This window comes from Meleagris gallopavo, chromosome 8 (assembly GCF_000146605.3).
Source record: "Meleagris gallopavo isolate NT-WF06-2002-E0010 breed Aviagen turkey brand Nicholas breeding stock chromosome 8, Turkey_5.1, whole genome shotgun sequence".
Classification (NCBI taxonomy): domain Eukaryota; kingdom Metazoa; phylum Chordata; class Aves; order Galliformes; family Phasianidae; genus Meleagris; species Meleagris gallopavo.
In genome coordinates this window covers 61553-69713 of record NC_015018.2, presented here as the reverse complement: position 1 = coordinate 69713, position 8161 = coordinate 61553, and the positions used below count along the sequence as shown (strand labels likewise).

The 8161-nt window shown below is 41.3% G+C and overlaps 1 long non-coding RNA gene across 1 annotated transcript; it reads right to left on the bottom strand.

Annotated features, from left to right (window-relative positions):
- Positions 1-15: 15 nt before the first annotated feature.
- Positions 16-4146, bottom strand: LOC104911863. The gene is made up of 3 exons (XR_794223.2): positions 4054-4146; positions 3859-3932; positions 16-610 (listed from the first exon to the last, which is right to left on the bottom strand). It is a non-coding gene; the product is annotated as an uncharacterized LOC104911863 (long non-coding RNA).
- Between the last annotated feature and the right edge of the window lie 4015 nt (positions 4147-8161).

Sequence of the window (8161 nt, the reverse complement as noted above, 5' to 3'; positions counted from 1 at the left end):
AAAAAAAAAAAAGGATAGCAATTGGAAACACTGGAAACAACTGTCTGGAAAGTTTATTACTGACTTAAAGGAACTTGGAGTTAAGTACAGATACAGCAGGAGCTGGGGAACAGACTGCGTCGGATTTAAAGGAAGAAAGATTATTTGCCAACATAGGAGGAAAACATCTTACTCCTGAGTTGGGGTTAGACAACCACGCAAACAAGAGCAAAACTTGTGCATCTCTTTTGAAACAGCTGCTTAAAAATGCTGCAGCAATTAAACCCAAGAGCAATACTGCTGACAAAGGCACACCTTCATCTCATCCACCTGGCAGCATAACTAAAACATGCTGTAATTATCATTTGTTTCAGCTATTCTCTCCAGCATCTTAAAACATCATTCCTTCGTTTATCAATTCTTCCTCTTGTTATCAAAGTTCATGGTCCAAATGAGTGGCTGTGGTTTTTTTCCTGGTTGCAGTCATGTACATTACTGCTTATTTAGTATTACCCAATTTTACAGTACTGTTGAATGAATGCTCTCTCTCAGTGCATGATAAGTTCTTGCCATTTCTACTTTTTTGAAAACACGAGTAGTGAATGATTCTGAAAAACAACTCCATTAGTCCCTAAAAAAAAACAAAAAACAACAACAACAAAAACACATTTCACAAAAAATAGTTCTTCGTTATCTTTGTTCTCAGTATTTTACCATACAAGCAAAAATTGAAACGCCACATAAAGTACGTTAATGGAAAAGTCACTCAACTATCAAACTAATGAAAGCTAGAAATCACTGGAAGTCTCCCCAGGTCTGCATAGATATATTACGGAACACTTCAGTGGAGACGCATTTTAATTACATGATCTTAATTTTTTTTTTTTTTTTATGAAGACAAATTGAGATGCATTTTATCTAAGCATAATACTCTAAGTGAAGACAAGTGAACTGGACTACATATCGTTTTACAAAGTAGAGACCAGTAACAAAAACAAAGTCTTGTATTTTATGAAATAGACTGAACGTTACCGACACAAAGTTACTTCTTCAGTGAAAACAAGATTGTCAGAGTTTTACCTTAACTACAACAGCTTAAAAATAAGTAGTAACACAATTTTATTGCCTATATCAAATATGTAGACTTCCTTTTGCTTTACCTCAATTTCACTCAATAAGAAAAGGAACATCTAATGTGAAACAACACCACGTTTGGTTCACAAAAAGAAAAAACTTAAGAATCTAAAATCAAAGTAACATCGCTTGTTAGTTTGACAAGGTCGGCATCCTCTTACACATCTCCAGTGAAGTCTCATTGCTTACTCAACAGAGACAGAATAGATCCTACCATTTCCTCACTCCGTTTTAGAATACAAGACACCTATGAAAATATCCACCTTCATAACGAGGGCTATCCAGGACAGCTCTGCATTTTGGCCTCAAACCACTATTTTGCAAGAATCCTTACTGTTTCTGAGAACAATTCACAGAGCAAATTCTGTTAAAGTTCCTTTATACATCAGCCTCATAATGGAGGCTATTTGAAGACATTTCAAAATACATCACCAACTTTGACACACCGCAGAAACAGACACTGCCCGCTAACATACTTCTATTAACAGTTGTATCGCAGCTACCTCAACAATCAAAATTCACTTGAAACAAACATCACTAGAGCTTCCTTAAAAATACAGACGAGTCCTCCTAACTTTTACCTCTACCATTCAAAGTCACAAAAAGCAGAGTTCAACACTTACGTCAAGACAAACAAAATGAAGCTTGTAAACTCAGGGTCTCAGCAAGGATGTCACAACAAGCCACGGACAGTCGTATACGACTGCTAAATAGCCTTCGGAAGAAAGAACACCTAAGCAGATGGGTTTCCTTGGATGTGTTCTGGTGGCTTATCTGTGGGTAACCCAACAAATCAAGCTTCATCAGCTTGGTTCTTAAGAACTGGTCTCTCAATACCTTTTCCCTCTCCTTTCAGAAGAAATAATGACCTCGCTAAAGCTTAACAAGAACACAAACACTGTGAATTAAGTGGGTGGAATGACACTACAGCTGGTGCATCTTACAGGGCCAAGAGGATTGACCTGATCTTTCATCTTCTACACAAAAAAAGTCAGACTGTCAGCTTGTTGCCGTAAGTAATTCACACACTCTCCAGTTCTTTGTATGGTATGATGTCTTTCTTTGAAAGGGTTATCTCAGCATGTGAAATTGGACAATTCAGCTACACAGTAATGAAAGCCTTTCAAAGCTTCATGAAAAACTTCATTTAACCAGTGCATTGGATTAATCTACCCATGTTAGAACTTGAGCAATAACATTCTCATCTTGGTACGTTTGTCTTGTTTTTCTATTTTAGTTGAGAAATCAAGTCAAGCAACTAAAGCTGTGACAATAGGTATTACAGCCTCGCGATATAACAGCAGTAGAATTTAGATATCTACAGCTTCAGAACCACTGGAGATTTCACTGTGGATTCAAGATAAACCAAACATTAAAATCCCTCTCTCATTGTAACCTAGGAGAAAATGCATCTGCGTGATTCATTCCTTCCATTGACCTCAGTGACACTGAAGGGCCTAAAGCTTTAATGACAAAACTAGTCCAAGTCAAACACTGAATGATAATAGTAATAACGATAAAAACATTTCAGTGGGCAAAAGCTATGTATTCTTTTAGAACGCTGTAGCAATAGGGCAGATCAATACAAAGGGAGAATCAGCATGATAGAAAGGTGCTGTAAAGGAAGGGAAAAAGATTGCTTACCCGTATCAGAAGATAACGGGTACACAGGGGAAAGCTCCACAAGGGCAGGATCTCCAAGCACAGATCTGGCCCCAGTGGATGTGAGCCCTTAAATGGGGTCTAAGAGAGGTGTAGCCAGTCTCCACCCCTTTCAGTCACACAGCTGAATTGCCTTCACCTGTGCTTTCCCTAGGTGCTCAATCAGTTGTTCAGGCCGTGACTCAACAGTTCCCATACAAATGCGAATGCAATACAATTTAAAATGTAATCTCCAGCACAAGACCCAAAGATACCTTCTCCTCACAAGTTCACACAACAGTTCTTTCCCCAGTTCTGAACTCATCTGCATAACTCAGAAATGATTCTTGTTTCTTTACCATTAATTTAAAGGACACATCATCAATTTCCTTGGAAAGTTTAACTTTGAACTTTGCTCCTGCATACACGGATTCTTCTCTACAGAAATGAAGATCCCTTAAGCAAGCCAAAGGAAAACCCAAGCCCCTCTTTAGAATCCAAACCCAAAAGCACAGTATTCCACAGTTCCATTAAGCAGTATGAAACATGTTCTTTTTATCTCTCTTGTGGATAATCTCCTGCCAGATTTACTTCTCTGAGTGTTAAACGTCAGTCTGCGGTCTTCTGTAGTTCTGCTAGAGGACAGCGTAATTAAGCCATCTATAAAATGCTCTTCAACGCAATTGCCTTAACTCGATCCTACAGAAGCACTGGAGAATTTGTTGCCGTCACTATCAGTGACTGAAAACATCATCATAGAAAAGTCAAAATACAACCCTTTTTGCTACTTTTTTGTTTTAATGTTCTCAACCATTCATTTAAAATCTTTACGTCAGTGTATAGATTTAAAAAGTCTCAGAGATACCTCTTGAAAAAGATTAACAAGCAAATTAGAGGCAAACACATTTAAAGTAAAAGATGACCGCACTTAATACTTCCCAGGACTTGCCCATTCATACACACACTCACCCACGCAAGCGAAATGCTATAGTCTGACAGAGAACACAGTAGTGGCAGTGGAGTAGCACCAATAGAGACCGTAGCAAATGAGAGCAAGCCCAAATACAACAGCTGTAGCTGCAGCAACAAAGAAAAACGGCTTACCTTCGGAATACCTCCAATAGGCAGGAATCTCCAACAAGATACCCATACCTCTGCTGCCAACCCACAAACAAGGTCTAAGAAAGAGTATGACAACAGAAAGCGTAGCAAAATAATAGCAAAACAGCAAAGCCCAAGGCTGGAGCAAATCAGGATTTACCCACAACCAACAACGCCATAAATAAAGACACTACTTACCCTCAGAAGACCTCGTCTACTGAAGTATCTCCAACTAAAAGTGCCCTCACCCTTCCCTGAACAACCCTTAAATGAGGTCTGGAAAGGGGGGGAATCCTGGCTCCACTGCTTCCGGTCGTTCAGCGACATTGCGCGCACCTGAGCTCCACTGGGTTGGACCTACCTCCCCACCAGGAGCTCATCACTGCTTCAGGCCATGACTTAGCATTTCTGCTACACCCGGAAAGTAAAAACACACACAGATAAAAATATCTGCCAAAGAAACCTCCTTCAAAATTCCATTCCAAGAATTTACCGTTTATTTAGGACCTGTGGAGTCAAATGCTGCTTAACGAGACAACCCAGACACTCTAAATCAATGAGTTAATAAGTATTCTTTCCTCTGCAACCAGCCATCTCAATTTCACGCTCGCAAAGATGTGTCCTTTTATCCTGTGGCGTGCGTGCGCAAACAAGACCAGTACGAGAGAATGGATGGAAGAATGCAGACGAGAGAAGAAGATTTTGTGAGAATCTAGGCAAAATCCAGTTAAGATAATTAACAGTGGGAAAAGTTCCTCCCTTAAAAAGGTCTAGTTTTTACTTAAAATTAGCATAGTAAAAATGATTCATAATATTGTAAGGTTGCAAATGGAAAGACGCACAATGGAAATGGGCAGTCCTATCTCGTTACACATGTGTTATTCAGGGAAGGAAAGAAACTGAGCTTAAATCTATGCTTTGCTGCTCACAGCGTTTGCTAGCTGGCAAATACATATTAACTGAGTGGAATACTTAGGGATTTGACATGTGTTAGCAAGGAGAGAGTTCATCGTTTGCTTTCCTTGCAGCTGCTCATATTCAGCCAACACACCCCTACTGTGATGTCAGTGGCATGAATGAGGGCCATACCCTAACTGACAGTTTAATCTCAGTCAATCTCCATTGGCTTCTCAGCTGAGGCTCCAACCTCCAGAACTGCGTGCTGCTCCTTCCCTAGTTTCCAAATCAGATAGGGAGGATTCTGCAACCATTAAACCCTGCACAAAGGTCCAAACTTACTTTCAACGCAGGTTTTTTATCACGTATTCACTACTGGTATAAGCCTTCAGCCAAAAGAACAGAATTGCCCGGTCCTTCGGGTGATTAAAACTGGGTTGTGCCCATAATAATTATTAACTGTCACAAAATGCCACCTTGGCACTGAAGAAAGGCATCCAAAATACGAGAAAATATTGCAACAGTACTTTGTCTTCCCCTCCTCTGGCAGGGAAGCTGGTCCGTTCAGCTTTCTGTCTCTTGCTGATACAATCATTTATATATAAACGGAAAACCTGTATGATCGAGTGCATTTTCTAGTCCAGTAGCCAAGTATCCATTCTGTGGGCTACTAAGTGATTTACACTGATTGAGTTTGCACTGTGTGCGACTCTTGCACACTTTATGCACTGGCTGTACAGAGAATGAAGCATGCTGATTATGCTCCAAATAGCAATGAAGCCACTAACTCTCAGTAAGGAAGGCAGAAACACAGCTGTTGCTTCATTACCTAAAAGAAACATCCGCTGTTTTGATCTCAAACTACTGTACATTGAAATAAATGCTAGATTCATAACAGTGAAGAACTGATCCATGAGTTGAAATAGTTTCTTTTGACAATAGTTAAGTGCTTGGGCTCCAGAGCTTGTATTCCAGAGCGAGGCCTCGCCTCAGATACAGGAAGACAGACAAAAATCCAGCTGAATATGAGTGACTTATGAGATGGAGCCACGAGGATGAAAAGTCTGGGGAAAAACAGATGAACTTCAGATTTGAAATCCAAAGACTTGTCTGAAACATCTTGCATTACTAAACTGAGTCCTGTCACAGGACACAGCCAAAACTGATTTGTTGTAAGGAACATGAGAAAATGACTGCAGAGGAATTACTTGATTAAAAAATTTTGCTTGAAAGCAATGCGTGGAGGTCACGTTATCCAAACACCTTTTTCACACAGTGCTAGCTTCACTTCAGGTTTTGAGATCCTTGGCCTTGTCTCATTCAATGTGCAAGGTCTGCTCTGAAAGTAATGCCTCCTGTTTTACAGCAGTGGGCCTTTACATGTACAGAAACAGACATTTAGCAGCACAGGAAACAGCTGCGGTTCTACAGATTGAGGGTGTCTGACTTGTGACCGCAGGACGCTGCATCCACAGCACTGCTGAGACTGCTTACGGGAAGATCTTAAAGCTAGGAGTGGAAAAGGAAGAAAATCAGAGGAGGATGAAGAACAAGCTTATTCTTCGATTCACTGAGCACGTACCATACAAAATACTTCTGCGTCTCATTGCGTTGCAGATATACTCCCATGCTGCATCACAGAATTAAGTAGAATCATAGAGCCATTAAGGTTGGAAAAGATCTCTAGCATCATCTAGTCCAACTGTCCTCCTACTACCAATGTTTCCCATTCAATCATGTTCCTTACATGTAACATTTCTTGAACACTTCCGGGGACAGTGGCTCAACCACCTGCCTGGGCATCCTCTGGCACAACTCAAAGCCATTCCCTCCATTTCTATCAGTAGTTACCCAGAAGAATAGGAGAGACCTGGAGAGACCTGTCGGAGCGCATCCAGAGGAGGGTCGCAAAACACCATTTCAAGGGACACGACACCTCTCCTGTAAGGATCGGTGGAAAGCTGGGGCTGCTCAACGTGGAGAAGAGAAGGCTCTGGGGAGACCTGATAGCAGCTTTTCAAGATCTAAAGGGAGGCTATAAGAAAGCAGAGGCCAGAGCCTTTTCTTTAGCAGGGTCTGCTGTGATAGGAAAAGGGGAAATGTTTTCAAACCGTGGATTAATTCAATGACACACCTTTGCTTCATAAACACTTCTGTATCAGCTGCCGTTTTGTCCGATTGCCCCTCCACTGACATCCGTCACGTGGCAACAAAGTGTAATGGAATAGTGGTGGGAAGATTCAGATGCTTCTGTCGTATCTCCGCCATCCACCTCTGATGTCGTGGGACAACTTCTGGAGCAGCCCATATGCAGTACCATTACCTAGTTATATCACAGTACCTTTGAAAAACTGTTAGCTGAGCTTGTATTGGATGTTGTACATATACATATGTACTAGTGAATATACATATGCATGTTAAGCTCTAGCTATTTTTCTCTCAGTAAGAACATGCAAACAAGGACTGGCTTGTCATTGCAAACGTTTGACTTGTAGCAGCCACTGAAATCTCTCCTTACTGCACAAGCTGCCCACACACAAGGAATGCCAGAATTACCATCGCCATATTATGCACAGGGAACTGGATGTGCCAAATGCAGAGAAGAGAAGAAGAATCAAACTTTTCACACTTTGCGTTTACATCTTACAAATGTTTCATGATCTCTCATGATCCATACCCTTGCATTCTGTAAAATAATGCTTTCCTATGAATGATATGCAGGTTTCCCTTTGTTATGCTTTGAAAGCAGGTTTTCATTTCGTACCATAGCACAAATGCTAAGTCAGGGCTTGAAGTAGTGATTGAGCACCTGGTGGGAAAACAGGGACAGCCCATGAGAACTCAGGTGCATGCAGTGTGGTCTGAGTGACAGGAAGGGCTGGAGTCAGGGTCCACCCCTTCCCAGACCTCATTTAAGGGCTGGAGGTAGAAGGGAGGGTCCTTTTCGTAGGAGATGATTGTTTATTAAGGATCTTCTGAAAGAAGGTTGTAGATGGTTTTTTATTTTTAGTTTCTTTTCCTGTTCTCCCTTCTCTAGGTGTTGTTGTAGGAAAAATTTGATTTACTGAGACTTGAAGTACTGCTGTACTGCTACTTCTCTAGTGCTCTTCATTTCCAAGCCCTTCCCTTCTTCAGGCAAGAGCAAGTATGGGATATTGTGTAAAAGTAAGCAAACAATTACCGTGTTACCTTCGTGTCACCAAAATTTTGAGGAGCCCTCCACAGTGCCGAAAGGATGTGATTCTATGACTCTCTGATGAATTACAGGCTCCTCCGTCTGACTTCGGTACAAGGGAAGGTCGTGGAGCACGTTGTCTCGAGTGCCATCACACGGCACGTCGAGGACAACCCAATGATCACAGCCAGTCAGCACGGCTTTCTACGCACGGCAGCTCCTGCTTCACTAACC